The sequence below is a fragment of the Nycticebus coucang genome, chromosome 13 (assembly GCF_027406575.1).
Source record: "Nycticebus coucang isolate mNycCou1 chromosome 13, mNycCou1.pri, whole genome shotgun sequence".
Lineage (NCBI taxonomy): Eukaryota > Metazoa > Chordata > Mammalia > Primates > Lorisidae > Nycticebus > Nycticebus coucang.
This window is the reverse complement of record NC_069792.1, coordinates 51,269,687-51,292,929: the sequence shown is the minus strand read 5'-3', so window position 1 is coordinate 51,292,929 and position 23,243 is coordinate 51,269,687. Positions and strand designations below refer to the sequence as shown.

The 23,243-nt window shown below is 39.1% G+C and overlaps 1 pseudogene; it reads right to left on the bottom strand.

Annotated features, from left to right (window-relative positions):
* Positions 1 to 888: 888 nt before the first annotated feature.
* Positions 889 to 23,243, bottom strand: part of LOC128563655 (2,4-dienoyl-CoA reductase [(3E)-enoyl-CoA-producing], mitochondrial-like) — a 41,982-nt pseudogene continuing 19,627 nt past the window's right edge.

The following is a 23,243-nucleotide window of genomic DNA, read 5'->3' as shown; positions in this document are numbered from 1 at the left end:
TCTGGCCTACAGAGGATGGACACAATGTAAGTTTTTTTTTTTTTTTTTTTTTTTTTTGTGGTTTTTGGCCAGGGCTGGGTTTGAACCCGCCACTTCTGGCACATGGGACCGGCGCCCTACTCCTTGAGCCACAGGCGCCGCCCCGACACGATGTAAGTTTTCAAGGATAATTGTAAAATCTTTCTTGACGTTTTGACTGAAGGGTGCTTTGCTCAGGCTCTCCTAAGCTGGTGGTTATGTTAAAGGGGAGTGGACAAAATGCACATAAGTTACATATAATATTTCCATTTCTCATTGGTCTCCTTTGGTCACAGAATGAAACAGGAGTTCTAATACTTCAAACTCATTTAAAGGGGCTGCCACTGACTTTGGGTCTCAATCAACAGGTCTAACTGACTATTGTTGTTTCTCCCCAGCACTTGCGCTTACATAATAAATCCAGATTCTGGGCGAGTACACCCACGTAAATAAATTTGCACTCATGGCCTTATATTTTATCCCACTTGGTCTTACAATCTTTTGTTTCCTTCTCTAATTTGGTCTTGTGTCTCTCAGGAGAGTAGTTACAAGCTCTACCCCTGCCTTGCTCTGGCTGCAAGGGATTAAGTCTTGGACGTTTACAGTGTGCCTTACACGGGGACTTCTTTATGATGGTAAAAGGACCAATGCCTACTTATCTGAACTGTAAGGAGGTATGTCCCCGTGTCTCTCTCTTCTGACTACTGTTAACTTTATTCCTGTTAAGATAACTACTCCCGAGGAGAGCCTTTTCAGGATAAAAGTTAGGGCAGCGATATCACTCAAGTGAGACACAGATGGGGCAACACAAACATTATGAAAAATAAGAAATGACAGACATTTATTACTTATAGGCCCATGAAGGAAGAGGGTAACCACTTAGGTCTAATAGGAAGGTCACAGAGACAGTGTGCACAGCCAGCAGGAGGTGATCTGGAGAGAGGTGAGCCTTGCACTCAGGCCTTTATTGGTGTCCAGGGCATTACTCAAGCTGGTTTCCCATGGAGAGCTCTAAGAGATGGGCTTAGAGCAAGCAGGTGCACAACCCAGGGGGTCACACCATGACTAAGAGATGGTCACTGTGCACATCTGCACAGGACATATGGGATGTCGGGATCACTGGAGTGAGTCAGGTTGATGGAGTCAGTATGTCCCAAGGGAAGTGATCACCAGCAAAGGATTGTATAAAACAGATATCTGGACCAACCACACTGAAGCACTGGGAAGAGGTGGAGAACAGAAACAGTGTCAAGGGCAACTTTGTCCTGCTTCCATTATGAGAAGGTTGGACCTATATTCACAATGGATGCTGAGGAGCATAAAATATGCAAAGCTACTACACATCCTCAGAATTTACTCCTAAACAGGCTCTTCTACTCCTGCTGAAGGAAACTGAAAACAACTTGTATAGACTATTTTCCCTAGAAGCAGGTACCACCCCTGGTGTCTGTGCAATGCTGAGAATTAACTAAAGGGCCTAGACAGGCAAAGAGGGGAGGCAGGGGTGCGATGTGAAGAAACTCACCTCAGTGCGAGCACTTGAGACAGGTGCTGTCACTAGAAGACTTTTCTTCCAACAGTGAGGGTGAGACTCCCTAACACAGCATGGGAACTTCCAGGAAGATGGGGCTGGGGAGACAGGGGTTCCAAAGTTCTCAGGCTTGAGTGTGAGTGCCCAATTTCCCATTCCTCCTTGCAGCAGCCCACATCTTCCCCTTCAAGCCTGATCTAGGCATGAGCCCTGGCAGGATCCACCACCAAAATGGTGCTACAAGTCCAAATCCTCATGATCAGGCCCAGGACTTGGTTTTCATCCTGATCTGCTCTATGAAGAAAACACTGCCCCTTCAAATTGCCCTGGAGGATTTCTTATTTTCCATGTGTGTGCTTGGTTGGCTTCAATATCTCCTTTGCCTATGCTAATTTTCAGGGCATCTAGAAGAAACCATATAATATTACAACCTTTATACCACTTGGCTTTTGACAAATCCTAATTGCCATAGCCCCAGGATCACTCATCACTGTGCCATGACCCTCACTTTATCCTGAACCAGCACTGATGATGTTTTGAATATCATTGCATTTCATCTACCACTCCTGATCCATTCTCCAAGGAGGGAGAGGATTCCTGCTATATTACATTTTAACATAACCCCATTCCATAATTACATTTTTTGTGGGTTTGGTTCCTGTATCCATTTCAGTTACCATTTGTCACAAGAATCCTCACAGGAAACAGAACCATCTAAAGGATAATATAAGTGAAATTTAATAGGGGCACTATTTACAAAGGCATGGGAGTGGGGGGTGCAAACCACAAGACATAGTGCAAAACCCTGAGGCTAGTAACAGGAAGGCCTTTGAACCCCAGGCCTGACAGAAAAAGAGGAGGTGGCAGTTATCAAAGCAGAGAGCTAGACAAAGAAAGAGAGAGACAGAGAGGGAGAGAGAGAGAGAGAGAGAGAGAAAGAGACAGGTGCAAAACCAGCTGCCTGGTAGAAATGGTAACTCTTACTTAAAGATGCAGCAGCCACAAGTTAGTAGTTCCAAATAAACTTTTCTATCTCCCTTTATTTCCTTCCTTCAATCAGCTCTCTCTTGACTAAAGATATCAGAAGGCAGGAAATAAGGCAGCCCATTGTTGACTTCATGGTGATCAACTTCCCATAGTGCAGGAAAGCAAAGAAGAACCAATCTGGAGAAGCAAAGGGAAGCTGCCCAGTTCACCCCCAGTCAGTGCTATCTGCTGCGATCTGTTTAGATTTTTTTTTTCAAGTTAATGTGAGGGTACAAACAACTAGGTTACAATACTTGCATTTGTCAGGGAGTCTTTTCTCCTAAACCCAAAACATGTGCCATATACCCTTACATGGTGTCCGCTAAGGAGTAGCACACCAATCCCCTCTACTTCTCCTCTCTACCTTGTTCACCCTTCCCACAACCTGAATTGAATTGAATTATTCTCTTATGTTGGCTTGTAGATAGTCTGTTGTTTTAAAGACGAGGCCACCTCTACTAATGGGATTTGGGGAATAAAAACAAAAGAAAACTCTTCTTTGTAGCTGCAGGGGGCAGACAGAATCATAAACTACAAATCCATTTATGTGATTCACTATCATAATTTATATAAATTTTAAAAAGATACAATTGATTAACAATACAGCTATATCAATTCACATTAGGAAAACACAATTTATAAGAATAGGATCTGATTCAAAAGGGCATTAACAAAAACAGAAGCACTTTTTTAAACTTTACTAGCTCCAAGTTAATGAAAAAGTAATCTAAGAAAATTAACTATTTCTCTTTCATATTGACTTTAGCAAAGATAATTACTGTCGTGTATGTTTACCAAGGAGTAACTATTCAGCCATAAGAAAAGATAGAGACTTTACATAATTTGTGTTTACCTGGATGGAGTTGAAATACGTTCTTCTTATTAAAGTATCTCAGGAATGGAAAAAGTGTATCTAATGTACTCAATACTATTATGAAACCAAAATATAACAACTACATGCCCACAAGAAAGATAAAGCACAAACATAGTCTAGTAAAGGGGGGAGGGCAGGAGACAGGGGAGGAGGAGGAAAGGAGGGCGACTGGTGGGATCCACCTAACGTGCACCAGGTGAGGGTGTTCAGCACACCTCCTGGGTGAAAGGCTCAACTACAACTTGAACTTTACCTTAAAAAACATTTGTACCCTCATATTAATTTGAAATAAAAAAAATTATGTTTTAAAAAAGAAATATAAACCTTTAAAAATCGCCGTAACTTGCTATTCATCTTGCTGTCTCTTAGGGTGGCCCAGGTCTGTACTAATTTGGAATCCTATACCTAGAAAGTCAATACAAAAGCTCAAATCTCAGAAGTACACCCTAGAACATCAGCTGGACAGGATTCCTATTAACTAAGTACCAATTAACCAAGAATAAATGAGAATTAAAACTAAATAAGTAAGGTCTTCTGCTTCAAGCCATGATGGACTTATCCTTCCACTGCAGATATAAAGAAAAGTAAGATGTACGATACAATTATTTTCTGCTATTGTGCAGCAGGTAGGGAAAGGCAGTGATTCCCTGAGAGATGGAAAAATGAATGAAATAAGCCCTAAGATCATCCCAGATTTTTGCCTAATAAGAAAATGGAAAGCACAAAAATATAAAATACAATGTCTAAAGCAAAGGATTCAATATCTGAGATAAAAATTAAACACATTAGCTTAGCTGCAGGAAAAACAATCCATGAACTTGAAAACACAGCAATATAATATCCAAAATGAAGGACAGAGGAGTAAACAACTGAGAAAAGAAAATAGCAGCGCCTCGGTGACCTGTGGAACAAATCTCAAATTTTACTACATGTATAAGTAGAGTCTCAGAGGAAGAAAAAGTACTTGGAGGACAAAACATTTCCAAATTAGGTAAAAACTATTACTTACAGAGAGCAAAAGAAATCCCAAGCAGGATGAGCAGGGGGAAAACTCAAGACATGCCATGATCAATAACTTAACATCAATAATACATAAAAATTTTAGCAGCTAAACAAAAATATAAACAATGTAAATATGGAAATACAGCAATTTTTCTTTGACTTCTCATAAGAAATGTACAGTAGAAAGCAATGGAATGATATCTTGAAGGTGCTGAAATAAATACTTGTCAACTCTGTAATTCTGTATCCAGCAAAAATATCCTTCAAAAGTGAAGGTGATATTGTTGAATAAACAAAAGCTATGAGAATTCACTGCTATCAGCCCTGCACCATAAGAAATCTTAAAGAGCATTCTTCAGGCTAAATGAAAATGATAGTAGACAGAAGCTCGGATCATCAAAGGAAAGACTGATATTGGAAACAGTAGATACGTAGGCAAATATAACACATTTTTTTCTTGTTTTCTAAATTTCTTTTTAAAATAACTGACCATATAAAGATACACTAAAAAGTGGCAATGTTGTACAGTAATCAACAGTACCTGGGTCACAGTAGGTTCTTCATTAACTAACTGAATGAATGAAAGCTTAAAGGAATAATCTTTAGCTCCTGTGAAATCAGTGATTTTCTACTTCTTACTTAATCACAACAGTAGATAAGACAATACTCTTGAGTTTAACATTTCCAAAAGGATCAAACACATTTACATATTTCACAAAACAGGGCCTCCTTTAAGAAATTTAACTTTGAAGGACTACAAGGAAAGTCTTTGGAAGAATATTCAGTTCAGTTTTTTCTCTCCTCCACATATTTAGATTCTCTTTCTCTCAGTATTTTCCACAGTAGAAATAAAACTCAGCACATCCTGGAAAACATGGTGGAGGAGGGGACAGGAGCACCATTTTGAGGATATGAAAAGTAAGAATGGTTATGTTAGTCATTCTGGTAACTCCTTTTATATTTCAAACTCAGCCTTTCAGATCTATGAAAATTGCTTTGCTTCTAAAATCTTACTCTGTGAAAGAGGAGGTATGTGGAACACTAGTGGGCTTTATTACAGACCATTGAAACAGACGTTAACTGCATCATTCTTGCAGCAAAATTATTTTTAAAACTACTTTAAGAGTGACAATTACTTACACAAAGAATGTGCTCCAATAGAAAGTGCACTAACTTCCAATAAAGATTCAGCAGATAATGTTTCTCCAAGAGTGGGAGAGGAGTTCAACTATTCTAATGTAACTTAGATGCTGTTTTCTTAACCTAAAAAATCTGTATAGCCCACTGCTTAGAATGAAGATACTGCTAATTTTGGTTCTCCCTGAGTATAAACAAAAGGTAAAAAATTTAAATTGCTGTTCTAATAGGATTTATGCTGGACAGTGTAATAATTAACAGCTGGACTTCAAAAAATGAACAGTGGGTTTAAAAGCTCAAGTTAGTTACAGATATGTTTTTTCTTCTTGTAGGAAGGCCAATTATTTCTATTAGAATAATTGCCCATGGAAGAGGTGTGTAAAAGGCAAGTTCTAATAGCCCAGTGCAGACAAGAAAAAGGAATCTATGTTATTTGATGAAGTTAAGAAAATAGAGAAAGGAAGCAACAAACAAAACAAATATTATGCTAACCCACCCATTATTTTAACATGGGGGAAAATAGTTAACAAAGAAATATTAAAAACCACGCAATCAAAAATCCAAAATGTGTACATGCATGATCCAATTTCAAAATAAGACTTAAAAGCTCTAAAATCTGATTTACATACACATAATGAAAATTAAAAGAATTAGTGAACAATTTTACTTCTAATGTCCAACAGAGGTACAGTAGTACAGTAAAAGACATCCGGGCACAAATGCTGATTACACTATTTACACAGATTAGCCATGTAGGCAAGTCTCATCTCTACTCTGAGCCCTAGATTTACTACTTAAAAAATAATAAAATAGGGATTGTCCAGCAAATGTCATTAAATTCTAAGGATTACTTGTTAATTCATTGTTGCTGTGGTTTCTATCTATTACTGCTCTTCTGAGCCTTCATGCAAAAAGCCTTATTTGGCAAGTCATAATATCCAGCTTTTTAATCACCATCTGTAACTAAATAGATGTTTATTTTATTTATGTATTTTGATTCAGGGTCTCACTCTATCACCCAGGCTAGAGTGCAGTAGAACCATCATAGATCACTGAGACCTCAAATTCCAGGGTGCAAGTGACCCTCCCTCAGCCTCCCAAGTAGCTGGGACTATAACCAGACACCACCAAACCCAGCTCATTTTTTTTTTAATTTTTGTAGAGACGAGTTCTCACTCTGTTGCTCAGGCTGGTCTCAAGCTCTTGGCCTCCCAAAGTCCTAGGATTATATCCATGAACCACTATACCCAGCCAACAAATGATGTTATTTTTGACTTCACAGCTAAACTGCCACTTTCACTGAGATTCGACTTCTGGTTTCAAACCTACAAATTCATCTATACCCAAATTTCAAACCCAATATCTGTCATCATCCTGTAGATCTGAATATACAGGTAGATAACATCATAAATCCTACAGGTCTATGATGTCCCCATCCCATCGACCTTCATTGCCAGCCACAACCTGACCTTCGCAGTCATTCCGAATCACTGAATAGAGAGAGTGCCTACGCTCTGGACTCTGTCCTTCCACTTCTCTTCCCCTCTCATATTGTACATGATCTTTTAGACTTCATTATAGGGGTGCTTTTTTTCTCCCATCTTCTTTAGCTTATTCCTTCCTAGTCTAATTTGAATATCTACAGCCTAGACTATTATGTGAATTAATCACTCAATTCCTAGCCACTATATTGTTTCAAGATATGAGAGAATTCTCTCCGTAACTCTTCACACCATAGCTGCCTTCTCCATTCTTGCACAGAGGTAGTTTAATATTGCTACAAACTGTAGGTGAATGCCATTGGAAAGATGAGTCTACCCAGACTCTCAATGGAACCTGTCAACTCTTTCACATGCAGAGTAAGCCTCTGTGCCAGTGTTTCTGACTCACAGCTCCTGAGGCTAAATTAGTCCCTCACTGGTTGTCTCTTCTTTCTCCTTCCTCATTACCACCTCTCTTCCTTGGGCCCTCCCCTCAGTCATTAATCAGGCTCCACTAACCACTCTGAATATGTCTCTTCCTCTTTTTTTCTTCTCTTAACAATTTTTTTTTTTTTTTATAAATCATAACTGTCCTTCAGTTTAACTATACCCATCTCTGAGGATAAATCCATGTCCCTCAGTCTCCTCCCAACCTCTCCAGGCATTATACGCTGCACAAAGCACGGCTGAACTCCTTGTACTTCCTAAACACAGAACTGACCTATTGTTTGTAGCTTGAACTCTTCCATTGTTATTGCTGGCAATTAATCTTACTGACAATCATGGCAGGAGAAACTTCTCTGTCTTTTTGATGAGGGCTCAGAGGAAACTTATCTCCTGGTCATCTTTCAATGAGAACCCAAATTAAAAACTAAAAATCATCAATGCTTTTAAAGTTGCATAAAGGAGAAATATATAATTTAAAAATGTAGGATGATGCATAAAAGAATATTACCTACTAAGTAAACATTTTTGTCATTTGCATCCACCGTGTAGGCTGCAATTTGCAAGTTTAATTACAATAAATGATATCAAGGTTCTGGTTTTTATAATCCATTTTAATCATAGCCTAAATTTCAGATTCTTGATGGTCCCCTTGTAAAAGGGGTGGTAAAAATATACTTTCTTGGAGAAAACATTTTCTTTAATAACTAACATTTATTGAGTATTAGACTAGTCTGACTCAAGCACTGCTCTCAACCCTTTACAGACACTAGCTCATTTAATCATAGCAGTAATCCTAGGAAGAAGGCTTTATTATTAACATTTTACAGAAGAGATTGTGGCACAGTAAAGACCTGTCCAGGTTCACAGAACTAATAAGAGATGTCACCAGGATAGGAACTAGGCTTCACAGCCTACACTTTTAACCAATATGTAAAGCAGCCTCACCAAGGAATTTCCAATTACATTCTTAACAAGAGAAAAAAAAAAACATTCCTTTCCAAATTCCCATATCACCTTACCTTTACACTATCTTTACAAAACACCGAACTAAGGTGCTTAGTTGCCCCAAGAAATCTTTTATCAAACTAGCATGATAACTCTAAAAAAAGGGATACTAATGCTACCATAATAAATTTCAACTGATTACTAAAAATGTGTTTTAAACAAAACTGAAGACAATACAAAGAAATGTAACTATATCGTTCTTGACACTTTAAAATCAAAACAACGTACACCTTGCAATCACAGTCCTGATAAATAAGAAAACCACCTCCTTCTGTTCTACAATTCCTGCTTCTGAAACAGGTGCATTTGCCTCCATCCTAGTTGATCATGTCAAATGACTGGTCTTTTCTCTCTAAGGGTAAAGATGAAGGACAAAACTGAAGGAAGTATTAGATACATCCTCAACTCAATTTTCCTTTGTAGGTGTCTAGAGTGTTTCCTTGGATAAACAAAGCACCACCTTTGTGCGCAATGTTAACCACTTCTGTGTTTAGTATGAAGTTTGGAAATGGTGGAGAAAGAAGTGAATGGAAATGGGAAAGATTCTGCAGGTGGGTCAGAGGAATGGTTTCTGATGGATGAAAGGATTTCTAAATTTGATAGGAAATTTTGAAACAGTAAAAAAATGAAATGTGTTTTTGAATGCCAAATTATGCATTATAGGTTTGGCACAGGAATCTTTCATAGAGGAGTGGGACTAAAGCTGGAAATGAAGATTCTGTATGGTGGAAAGAATGATTTTAGTCAGAATGTGTGGAACAGGGCACTCAAAAGCATCGTTGTTATGAACAGACAGGAGATAGAGAGGCTGATGGTGCGTCATTATGGTGGATGATGAAGAGTAACAGGTCAAGTACAGTGCCTATGGATTTGAAAAAAGAATGTTTTGAAATTTATTTTTGCATTTAAAGTTCTCCTCAGTTATGAGGAGAGAAGCAAGATGGTTACAAACATTTTCTGATAATTTAACTGAATTGCTAAACAGTATAAAGTATTTTACAACTTAGTTCATTGTTGCCAAGGCCTCGTTTATCCTTCTCTTCCTCCACCACAAGGCCTCTGGTAAGATGACCGCAGGTAGTTTCAGTAAGAGTATACTATCCACAATTCCTTTTACATACATTTCTTACTTACTTCCTTTCCCCCCTTCATATTACATGATGAACCTGCCTAGATAATGAATTTTCACTCTTTCCCTTTCCTTGGGTTGCTACTGAAAATCCCTTACTTTTACATTCCCTGGAGCTCTTAAAATTATTTCAGTGAAACTCTTAAATTAGCTGGGGTACCATATGTTCTTTCACATGAAGAAGCACATGTACATTGGTAAAGAAATCTATATGTTTTCATGAGGCTTTTATTGTTAACACCATTTTTTGCTATTAAATATTAGGAATTTATTATCAAATCTATTTTGCAAAAATAGAAATCTGAGTTACAGTAAAAATACTATGACTCACTAACTGCCAAGTATCAGGTATAAAGTAGGAGACTGACCATGATTATAACAAAGTCACAGTCATTTATTTTCCTTGCTACTCCACCTACAATGAAATTTTTCATAAAGTATATCAATCATTGATTTTAATAGTAATAGTTAACACTAGGCATTTAATAAACCATAGTTTCTCATCTGTAAATGTAAGTACTGAAAACACTTAGTTCATATATTAAAAAAAAGAATAACTGTGCATCAGTTTCAACCCAGATCTATGAAGAGGGATAAAATAGCACTTACCTTACACAGTCTTAAAAATATTAAAGTTAATAAATATTTAGCACTTAGAACAATACCTCATATAGAAGAAACACTCAATAAATGTTAGCTGTTAAAAATAAAGAAAAAAGGAAGGAAGAAGTGAAGGGAAGAAGAAAGGAGGTGAGGAGTTTAACAAGGTAAAACAGGAAGGAAGGGAGGATGAAATGAAGAGAGGAAGGAAAATTTGCTAAAAATTAGGGCATGTCCTTAAAGAATAATGCTTCACTTTCTAATATGCTCCTACATTCTAACACCTGTTATGTCATATACCTTTATTTAATAATTATAAAATTTTTAGCAATCACAATAGAATTCTCATATGGTCTTATCAAGATGGAATTCTAGACTTCTGGTATAAATTAATCCATGTGATTCAAATGCCAAAGATAGTTCAAATCAAGTATAACATCTGGGTTGCCTGTCATATATTGTTTTAATTGATACATGTAAAAGAATCAAAGAGGAATTTTTTTTTTATTATTGTTGGGGATTCACTGAGGGTACAATAAGCCAGTCTGCACTGATTACATTTGTTATGTAAAGTCCCTCTTGCAATCATGTCTTGCCCCCAGAAGGTGTGGCACACACCAAGGCTCCACCCCTCTCCCTCCTTCCTTCTATCTGCTTCCCCCCCCCAATGACCTTAATTGTCATTAATTGTCCTCATATTAAAATTGAGTAAATAGGATTCATGCTTCTCCATTCTTGTGATGCTTTACTAAGAATAATGTCTTCCACTTCCATCCAGGTTAATACGAAGGATGTAAAGTCTCCATTTTTTTTAATAGCTGAATAGTACTCCATGGTATACATACACCACAGCTTGTTAATCCATTCCTGGGGTGGTGGGCATTTAGGCTGTTTCCACATTTTGGTGATTGTAAATTGAGCTGCAATAAGAAGTCTAGTACAAGTGTCTTTATGATAAAAGGATTTTTTTCCTTCTGGGTAGATGCCCAGTAATGGGATGGCAGGATCAAATGGTAGGTCTAGCTTGAGTGCTTTGAGGTTTCTCCAATGTTTTAATTTTTTTAAATGGAATCTAAATGTCTAAAAGACAATAATGGATATAAGGCAAACATTTTTACTTGAATGTTAAGTCATTTAAGATTGTTTTAAAATTCTAAATATGGAGAGTATCATACTGTGTTGAATACTTAACATAATGTCTTTTATTATTTTTTTTATTAAATCATAGCTGTGTACATTAATGTGATCATGGAGCACTATACACTAGTTCCATAGACCGTTTGACACATTTTTATCACACTGGTTAACATAGACTTCCTGGCATTTTCTTAGTTATTGTGCTAAGATATTTACATTCCACATTTACATTCCACATATACCCTTGTAAGATTGCACCTCAGGTGTAATCCCACCAATCCCCCTCCCTCTGCCACCTCCCCCTCCCTCCCCTCCCTTTCCTCCATCCCCCTATTCTTAGGTTGTAACTGGGTTATAGCTTTCATGTGAAAACCCTAAATTAGTTTCATAGTAGGGCTGAGTACATTGGATACATTCTCTTCCATTCTTGAGATACTTTACTAAGAAGAATATGTTCCAGCTCCATCCACGTAAACATGAAAGAGGTAAAGTCCCCATCTTTCTTTAAGGCTGCATAATATTCCATGGTATACATATACCACAATTTATTAATCCATTCGTGGAGATGGGCACTTGGGCTTTTTCCGTGATTTAGCAATTATGAATAGGGCTGCAATAAACATTCTGGTTCAAATATCTTTGTTATGACGTGATTTTTGGTCTTCTGGGTGTATGCCTACCAGAGGAATTATAGGATTGAATGGGAGATCTATTTTTAGATCTCTAAGTGTTCTCCATATATTTTTCCAAAAGGGATGTATTAATTTGCATTCCCACCCGCAGTGTAGAAGTGTTCCCTTTTCTCCACATCCATACCAACATCTCTGGTCTTGGGATTTTGTGATATAGGCTAATCTTACTAGAGTTAGATGATATCTCAAGGTAGTTTTGATTTGCATTTCTCTTATGATTAAAGATGATAAGCATTTTTTCATATGTTTGTAGGCCGCGTGCCTGTCTTCTTCAGAGAAGTTTCTCTTCAAATCCCTTGCCCAGCCTGCGATGGGATCTCTTGTTCTTTTCTTGCTTATACGTTTGAGTTCTCTGTTGATTCTGGTTATTAAACCTTTGTCAGAGACATAACCTGCAAATATCTTCTCCCATTCTGAGGGCTGTTTGCTTGCTTTACTTACTGTGTTCTTGGCTGTGCAGAAGCTTTTTAGTTTGATCAGGTAACAGTAGTGTATTTTTGAAGCTGCTTCAATTGCCCGGGGGTTCCTCCTCATAAAATACTCGCCCAGACCGATTTCTTCAAGGGATTTCCCTGCACTCTCTTCTAGTATTTTTTATAGTTTCATGTCTTAAGTTTAAATCTTTAATCCAGTGAGAGTCTATCTTAGTTAATGGTGAAAGGTGTGGGTCCAGTTTCAGTCTTCTGCAGGTTGCCAGCCAGTTCACCCAGCACCATTTGTTAAATAGGGAATCTTTTCCCCACTGAATGTCATAATATGTCTTTGATGGTGACACAAGAGATATTCATTGAGTTTAGCTTAAATATATCAGTAATATAAAGTATTATTCCCACAAACTGCATGTTTGCATCTCTTCCCCACAACTCATATGTTGCAAACCTGATCCCCAATGATGGTACTTGGATGTGGGAATTCTGGCAGGTAACTGGGGTTGATGTAGGGCATGAGGTTGAAGCCCCTGTAATTGGATCGATGCCTTTATAAAGAGAGTTGGAGAGACCAGCCTGAGCAAGAGCAAAACCCCATTGCTAAAAATTAGCTGGGCATTGTGGTGGGCACCTATATTCCCAGCTACTTGGGAGGCTGAGAAAAGAGAATCGCTTGAGCCAAGATTTTGAGGTTGCTGTGAGCTCTGACGCCACAGCATTCTATTATGGGCAAGAAGGTGAGATTCTGTCTTAAGTTTAAATCTTTTATCCATTGAGAATCAATTTTTGTTAATGGTGAAAGGTGGGGGTCCTGTATCAGTCTTCTACAGGGTGCCAGCCAGTTCACCCAGCACCGTTTGTTAAATAGGGAGTCTTTCCCCCACTTTATGTTTTTGATAAGCTTAGCAAAGATCAAATGATAATAAGTGGTTCAGTTCATCTCTTGGTTCTCTATTCTGTTCCATAAATTTACCTGTCTGTTTCTGTGCCAGTACCATGCTGTTTTGATCACTACAGATTTACAGTATAGCCTGAGGTCTGGTAATATGGTACCTCCTACTTTGTTTTTATTTCTGAGCAATGCATTGGCAATTCAAGGTATTTTCTAATTCCATATGACACAAAGCATTATTTTGTCAAGCTCTTGAAATTATGACAATGGTACTTTAATAGGGATTGCATTAAATCTGTAGATTGCTTTGGGTAGCACAGACATTTTAACAATGTTGATTATTCCCAGCTGTGAGCATGGTATGTTTTTCCATTTCTTAACATCTTCGGCTATTTATTTTCTGAGTTTCATAATTATTTTTATAGAGATATTTCATATCCTTTGTTAGGTAAATTCCCAGCTATTTCCTCTTCTTTGGGACTACTGTAAAAGGAATAGAGTTCTTGATTGTATTTTCTGCTTGACTATTGTTCGTGTATATAAAAGCTACTGATTTATAAAAATGGATTCTGTATCCTGAGATGCTGCTGTATTCCTTGATCACTTCTAAGTATTTTGCAGTTGAGTCCCTGGGATTTTCCAGGTGTAGGATCATATCATCTGCAATAAGTGAGAGTTTGATCTCCTCTGACCCCATGTGAATACCCTTGATCACCTTCTCTTGCTTGATTGCGATGGCTAAGACTTCCATTACTATGCTGAATAGCAGGGGAGACAGTGGGCATCCTTGCCTAGTTCCTGATCTGAGTGGAAATGTTTCAATGTTACTGCATTCAGTATTATATTGACCATGAAACTATAAAAATACTAGAAGAGAGTGCAGGAAAAATGTTGAAGAACTGGGAGAATATTTTATGAGGAGGACTCCCTGGGCAATTGAAGCAATACCAAAAATATATTACTGGGATCTGATTAAACTAATAAACTGCTACACAGCCAAAAGCATAGTAAGTAAAGCAAACTTTCAGAATGGGAGAAGATATTTGCAGGTTATGCTCCCAGCAAAGGTCTAATAACTGGAATCCATAGAGAACTCAAACTAATCAATAAGAACAAATCACCCCATTTCTAAGTGGGCAAGAGACTTGAACAGAAACTTCACTGAAGAAGACAAGTGCATGATCTACAAACACATGAAAAAAATGCTCATCATCCTTAATCATCAGAGAAATGCAAATCAAAACCACTTTGAGATATTATCTAACTCCAGTAAGATTAGCCCACATCACAAAATCCCAAAACCACAAATGTTGGTGTGGATGAGGAGAGAAGGGAACGTTTCTACACTGCTGGTGAGAATGCAAGCTAATACGGCCTTTTTGGAAAGAAGTTTGGAGAATACTCAAGGAACTACAAGTAGACCTACTGTTCAATCCTGCAATTCCTCCTCTACGAGGTATATACCCAGATGATCAAAAATCATTTTACAAAAAAGACATTTGTACCAGAATGTTCATTGCAGCCCAATTCATAATTGCCAAGACATGGAGAAGACCAAATGCCCATCGACCCATGAATGGATTAACAAATTGTGGTATATGTACACCATGAAATACTATGCAGCCATGAAAAAAGATGGAGACCTCACATCTTTTATGTTTACCTGGATGGAGCTGGAATATATTCTTTTTAGTAAAGTATCTCAAGAAGGTAAAAGAAAGTATCCAATGTACTCAATACTACTATGAAATCAATATATAATCACCTACAGTTTCCTACAAATAGTAAAACATAATTATGGTCCAGAAAGTAGGAGGGAGAAGGCAGGGGAGGGGGGAGCTAAGCAGGAGAGTTTTGGGGGTGACTCATCTAATGTGCATAATGCAATGGTACATTTCAAAACTATTAAGAAAAGAGTATAATTGTCTTACGACAACAAATAAGTAAGCAGAGTGATAGATATGTTAATCAGTTCAATGAAAGTATTTCACATTGTATACCAAATCAGTACACTGTACCCCATAAATGCATCAATGTACACAGTTACAATTTAATAAATAAAAATATAAATTTGTTAAAAATATAAAATAAATTAAAAAAAAAAGAAGGTGAGACTCTGACTCAAAAAAAAAAAAAAAGGTGGAGATGGCAGATTTCTTTCTGCGTGTACAAACCAAGGAAGGAAAGACCACGAAATAACACAACCAAAAAGATAGCCCTCACCAAGAACCTGACCATGCAGGCAGACTGATCTCATAATTCCCGCCTTCAGAACCATGAAAAATAAATGTTTGCTATTTAGGTGACCTAGTCAATGGTAATTTGTTAGAACACTCCAAACTATGACAATTATTAACACTGCTTCAACAAAATAATCCTTATTATATATCCTAAAAATCACCTCTTACGAGTTTTAAGAAATACCCCTTTTTCTCTAGTGATCTAGGATTTCGTGGAAAAATTCAACATTTATCCTATCCATATCCTTTATGAAAAGACTCTTTAAACCCCTCATTAGTCCCACTTAGTCTTTTCTGATTGCAAGTTCTTTCATAAAATGAAGTATCTTTCACATATCACTAACTTTTTCAGTTTTATGTACAATATGCTAGTGATGAACGGACTTTAGTATGGTATTTCCAAGACCCTTCTCAATAAGGATAAGCCATGTATTTACTGACCTTTGTAGCTGTAAGAGCTCCCTGGGATTAAGTCTTTAAAGCCACAGTGCTTCTGATCCTCAGCCATCTGCTGTCTACTCCCAGTGCCCTCTGTCAGTAATTCCTCTTCATGGCAAGTGAGCATCCATCTTCTAGCTGCTGTACCCTCATCTTCTCTACTTTGACTTCCCATATATCTTACTTTCGCTGACTTCCTTGATGACAGACCACCTAACACATTGCTGATCACAGATTACTTCCCTGTGAACTGACCTCCAAGTCCATCCACTTTGACACACTTGAGGTCCTTACCCTATGGATCTAAGACCAGAATGGATCCTGTACACTGCACTCTCCTCTGCCAAGTGGTCCAAGTTCTCCAAATTCTATCAGGAGACACATCAATAACTGACAGGAATCTTGGTAGAATAAAAACTGGTTTCCATTTTTTAAAATGTCTTACTTAATATATTTTTCATAAAGCCCACAGAATTTTAATCCAATGAGATGAATAAAAATAGATCAAAGTCTATGTTAAAATGAAAGACAATAATGAAAAAAGAGAGAGCCAGACAGGAATCAAGGGTCACAGCGATGGACAAAGGAGGAAATAAAAGAGACAACAAGGCAAGGAAAAAGTGAAAAAAGACAGAAGAAGAGAAAAACAGGAAACCAAAAATGAAATGCTGACAGAGGCAGAGAGGTAAAGAAATCAAGACACAAGCCAGAGGTGAGGAGAAAGAAAATCAGACAGAGGCAGAGAAATAAAGGAAAGGAGAGTCAGGTTCCTTGATCAGAGAAGGGAAGGCAGAGGACTCCATCCACTCTTCCCTGTCTACCTTCCCACTCTCATTCATCTCTCCTGAGGAAAAGCAAATAAAACCAAAATCTCATCATCCAAACTCTAAATACAAATCATATCTACTCCACTGTAGTGGAAACCAGTGATGACCGGGGATTTCAATTTCACTGAGTTCACAGAAAAAGGATGGAAGCTATTAGCACATGCCTCCCCAGCACCCCCTTGTCAGTTTTTTACTTCCTCTCTCAAATTTATTTTAAGATTATCCAAGCTGAAATTGAACAAGAAATTGAACAAGAGCAAAAATTTGAACCTTGTAAAGTAAAGGCTTCTGAACCAGAAGGAGGAGCCTGGCCAGCTCTATGCCAGCCTTCCTCCCCTTGAGCCTCAAAGGACATCCTCTGAGGAGCATGACAGCTCTTCCTCCTTGCCCTTGCTCAGAATACTCTCCACCCTCTCTGAGAAAATGTCCCCATTCTTTCAAGTTCCAACCACAATGTCCCTCCACCCAGGTACTGAGCTGGGTCTGGCTCTGTGCTTAGGGCATGCAGCATAGAGCTGGGTACACAAATGTCATCAGTATTTAAGTGAATAAATGTATGCTGGTTCCAGACATATTTGTATACACACACATATACGCATGACACATGTTTACTCTTCATGTGTATACAAACAAGTCCTCTCTAAATCTACTTTCCCTCCAGTGTTCTCAACCTCACTGGTGTTATCACCATCCAACTACTCACCCCAGCTAAAAACTTTCTGTCAAGGCCTGTTGATCTTTGTCTTTTTTTTTTTTTTTTTTTGGCCAGGGCTGGGTTTGAACCCACCACCTCTGGCATATGGGACCGGCACCCTACTTCTTGAGCCACAGGCACCGCCCTGATCTTTGTCTTTTAAAAGTCTCCTACTTTATCTCCTATACTATCTGTTTGCATACCAAAAGAAAACAAAACACTCCTCAATGGGAATCCTCATACTTTTGTCTCACATTTTTGCCAATAAACTTTCCAATGAAGTCGAATTCTTCATGAGATGCTTTCAATGGAAACCCATAAAATAAACAGCAAACTCCCTATTTTGGTACTGAGAATGTTCCCAACTACACCCCAACCCACCTTCCCAAAATCATTTCTTACCCACCCCCTCTCTATTTCCAGGCATATCAAATTTCTCATTATTCCCTAAACACCCCTGCTTTTCACTTCCCTCAGGCAACCTCTATCCATGGAGATTCACATTTCCTTTCCCTAACCTTTCTCCACATCTAGATTTTTGAAAATTCAGCTCAAATTTCATCTCATTCCATAATCTGATCATTGATCCTAGGGAGAGTTAGTTCCTTTCTCTGCACTTTCAATGCACTTGAAACATATACTTTATTATTGCTCAAATCATAACGTATGATAATAAATTACCTTTCTCCTCTACAGACAGTCTCTTTGATTTTTTAATGTATCCCAGAACTTAGCACTGAACCTTGCATGTAATATGGGCCCAATAAATACAGGAAGACGAATCAAACATACCTTTCTGTGCTTTAAAATGTTGTTTTCCAATTTCTAGTGTTACAAAGGCTGTACCATTTAGAACTATGTCAGTAATGGTCTTCCAAGCATTAGGAGAGAGTCTTTCAGTGGGAGAAATAAAATTCCCTGCTGCATTTTTTATCACAATCTATTAAATGAATAAGATAAGATACAGAAGCTTTTAGATGAAGAAAAACATTTTTTTCCAGAGCTTTCATTTCTGAAATTTACTTGTCCAAATAACACAATAAAGCAGAGGTTCAGAGTCAGCTACAAACAGTACCATGAAATTGGGTTTTTTAAGTCTGTGAAAATCATTGTTATTAAGCAATTTCAGAATCCTTACCCCTGTCTTTATATTAGGGTAGACTCCTATTTTTAAGAAATTAATACAGTTCAGGCATGGTGGCTCACACCTGCAAATCCTAATACATTGGGAATAAGATACAGGAGAATTCCTTGATGGCAGGAGTTCAAAAGCAAACTAGGCAATAGCAGACCCTCTACAAAAAAATGTTTAAAAATTAGCAGGCATGGTGGAACGCACCTGTAGTCCCAGCTACTAGGGAGGCTAAGACAGAAGACTCAGGGGTTGGGAGGTGCAGTGAGCTATGATGACATCACTACAGTCTCAGTGACAGAGCTTACCTCAAAAAAACAAAAACAAAAACAAAACGAATACACATTAAGTTTATTTACCATATGACTATTTCAAGGAATCTCAAGAAAAGCCTTTTAAGTTCTGGTGCCATTTTTGTTTAATTTACCCAATGAAATTCATGGCTGGTGATCTGTTCCTTTAATATCAATAAAGATTCTGCTTAGTTCTGCAGCAGATTCAATGTTATTGGTGTGCCTAAAAATGGCTTTAACATAGAAAAATGCTCTCTTTCAGACTACTGGAAGAAATGGCTTCACTCTCACAAATGAACCAAACAACAACAAAATACCTATGCATATTTCAGGTCTTAAATGAAGACATTTAGAATTGCTTGTAGTGTTTTTCTTATTTTATTCTTATTTATTTATTTATTTTGAGATAGAGTTTCACTCTGCCACCCTGGGTAGAGTGTGGTAGTATCATCATAGCTCACAGTAACCTCAAACTCGTGGACTCTGGAGATCCCTTTGCCTCAGCCTGCCGAGTAGCTGGGACTACAGGTGCCCACCATGATGCCCAGCTAGTTTTTTCTATTTTTAGTATAGATGGAGTCTCATTCCTGCTTAAGCTGGTCTCAAACTCATGAGCTCGACAAATCTACCTGCCTCAGCCACCCAGAGTGCTAAGATTATAGGCATGAGCCACCGCTCCCAGCCTATAGGTTTTCTTATTTGTATTGTTCTTCTCCACTGAGAGACAGAATTAAAAATTAGTACGAAAAACAAAGAACGTGAATCATTTAAACTAGATACTGCACTCCTAGATGACGGCTCTTGTTATTTCAAAATCTTATTAAATAAACTAAAATCAAGTTTGCTCTATCATCAATCATAAATGTATGTTTTAAGTATTCTTCAAAGGAGGCAGTGCAACAGTCCTCCTAATGTGTTCCCTATTTTAAGCAGAGCTGGCATTTACGAGGCATGGAATAGGTGCTTCCCAACACACAACGTGCTCACGTAGGTATTCCTTTGTACATTTTGGTGGTTGTTAGGGACAACAAATACCTCAGACTTTGGTATCATCACCAATTACACTTACATCAGGATGTCCTGTGATTTTTGTCAGTTCTGACACAGTGTTTTTAACCATATCAGGATCCCTCACATCACACTGAATTGTATGAACCTACAAAAAAGAAAAAGAAAAAAGACTATGTCATAGATTATCCTAAACCAAATGAAGAATAAATTATTAATATTTTAAAACAGGGGGAGGAGACAAGATGGCTGACTGAAGCCAGCTTTCCACAGAGGCTCCTGTTCAGAAGGAGAGTTAAAGGACAAAAATTCAGCAACTAACCTGGTAGATTTGAGCTGCACTAAGAGAGAAGGTTGTAGAACGCACGTCAACCCCGCTGAGGTGAGCTGCGACCACAAGGATACAAACAAAAGGTACCAAATCCTTCACCAAGCGGATGGGAGTCCCCTCCCCATGAGAACGGCTCAGAATGCCCCACAAACAACCAGGCAGAGTTCAAAGGTCCTCCCACTACACTCCACGGGAGAGACCCTCTAAAAACTGGACCTACCTCAACTACTGGGGTGCCACGGCATCCTCCTGCCAGGCATAAAACTGTATAAACTGTATATGGTCTCTACCTGGAATTCTGAGCTCCCAGCGCTCTCCTTCACTCACACTGGGGTCTGGAGGCCAGTCCCGGTCAGTAGGCGGAGAGGGGACTGCACCAGAGTGGAAGTTCCCTGAGGCACAGTGCGACAGCTGTCTTTTGGTGATAATATGACCAGGCATAAAACTGTGTAAAGCTGTGTGTGTTTTCTGCCCACAGCCCCAGGCTTCCAGCGCTCCCCGCGCTCCCCTCTGCTCTCGCTCCAAGGTCTGGAGGCCTGTCCCCCAGGGATCCAGACTCTTGGGCGATTGCTCGTGGGGTGTAGACAGGGCTGGGCTGCAGCCTGTCAGTGCAGACTCTGGGGTACGAAGCAGAGAGAGGACGATTGGCTGGAGGGGAGCTACGCCGCAGCAACAGTTGCCTGAGCCAAGGCAGCAGCCCTCTCTTGCTAGCAATACTGCTCACTACAGAATATTCTGAAGCCACACCCCCTGTCTCCCTGGGCAACCAGAGACTCTGAGTTTGCCTGAGGTAACATAAACTTGAAAATCAGGGAAACTCCCAGGGCAGGGCTGACCCAGAGGTCCCCTTTACTAAACCTAAGACGCACCTGGCCCTCAGGGGATCGTCAGCCTATAGACAATACAAGAGCAAAGACAAGCTGATTTGGAACTCAATTCAGCTTCTCTTCTGCAGGGGAAACGCAGAGTTGTTCTGTTCTGTTCTGTCAGTAACATTAATCAGGGGTGAGACTGGACCTGAGTGAAAACCCCTCAACATTCATCTAGCGCCCAAGGTTGTCAGGCCTCACCTCCTCCTGCTGGAGAGAGGTAGAGCGCAGCGGCCTGGCAGACTTCCTTGTGATTCAGGCAGGTACAAACTCCTGGAGTACCGATTCACTACAGGCAACTGGGTCAGACAACTGCAGGGCTATCAGTGACTGGGTGTGAAGTGGTGCAAGGTGGGGAAGGAGGCAGAAACCTTCCCAGACTGATTTATAGGCTGGGTGGCTCCTCCTGACTCCACGCAGCACTGGAGCAAGCCACACCAGAGTAGTCACCAGACCCCTGTGATCCAGTTCCCAGAGACCTCTTAAACTCTCTCACCCGAGACAGGTGCAGACTGAGACAATTGATTTGGACATTTTTTAACTGAACCAATCACCTGAGGACAAATCAGGTGGTGCCCTAGGTGCACTGTGGTAGGAAGGTTTGATTTTTCTTTTCCAATTGTTTGCCGGTGGGGGGGGTGACTTCATTGCTGATATTTCTCCACAGCTGAGACTTCAATCCAAAGTATCTGTTTCACTAGGGTGGAACAGAAACCAGCTGAAAACAAGGCAGAACCATTTAGCCCCACCACACCAGACAGGGCCCCAGTTTCTCAGGCCACAACACTGTATGGGCCCTCGACAAAGCCCCATGGGAAAAAAACAGAGGGAGTAAAACAACCATGGGGCGGAATCAGCGGATAAACTCTGGTAACATGAATAACCAGAATAGATCAACCCCCCCCCCCAAGGAAAGATATGGCAGATGCAATTGAAGATCCCATTCATAAACAACTGGCTGAGATGTCAGAAATCGAATCAGAATTTGGATTGCAGACAAGATTAACAAAGTGGAATTAGGAATTCGAGGAGAAATTCAAAAGCTGTCTCAAGAATTTAACGAATTTAAAGACAAAACCACCAAAAACTTAGACACACTGAGGAAGAATTTGCAGCCCTCAAAGATATGAAAAATACAGTAGAATCCCTCAGTAACAGAATGGAGCAAGCAGAAGAAAGGATTTCTGAAATTGAAGATAAAGCCTTTGAACACTCCCAAACTCTCAAAGAGGAAGAGAAATGCAGAGCAAAAATGGATCAGTCACTCAGAGAGCTCTGGGATAATTCGAAGAAGGGGAATATCCGAATCATAGGAGTTCCAGAAACAGATGAAGTGGCCTCGCTGGGCACAGAGGCCCTTCTGCATGAAATTATGAAAGAGAATTTTCCAGACATGCCTAGAGATTCTGAAATTCAGATAGCGGACAGCTTCCGAACCACAGCACGACTCAACCCCAATAAGACATCCCCAAGGCATATCATAATTAACTTCACTAAAGTTAATATGAAGGAGAAAATCCTCAAAGCTTCCAGGAGAAAGAAAACCATTACCTTCAAAGGCAAGAATATTAGAATGACTGCAGATCTCTCTGCTGAAACTTTTCAAGCCAGAAGAGGGTGGTCACCGACTTTTAATCTCCTAAAGCAAAATAACTTTCAACCCCGGAACTTGTATCCAGCTAAACTGAGTTTCATTTATGATGGAGAAATTAAATACTTTAATGACATTCATATGTTGAAGAAATTTGCCATAACCAAACCAGCTCTTCAGGATATTCTCAGACCTATCCTCCATAATGACCAACCCAATCCTATACCACACAAGTAAACTCATTCAGAAACTTCGGATCAAACTCCAATTTCCACACTGGCGAAAGGATTAAAAATGGCCACTGGACTTTTGAAAAACTCGATACCCAAAACTTCACCAGACTTATCAATATTCTCCATTAATATGAACGGCTTAAACTGTCCTCTAAAGAGGCATAGGTTAGCTGACTGGATACAAAAAC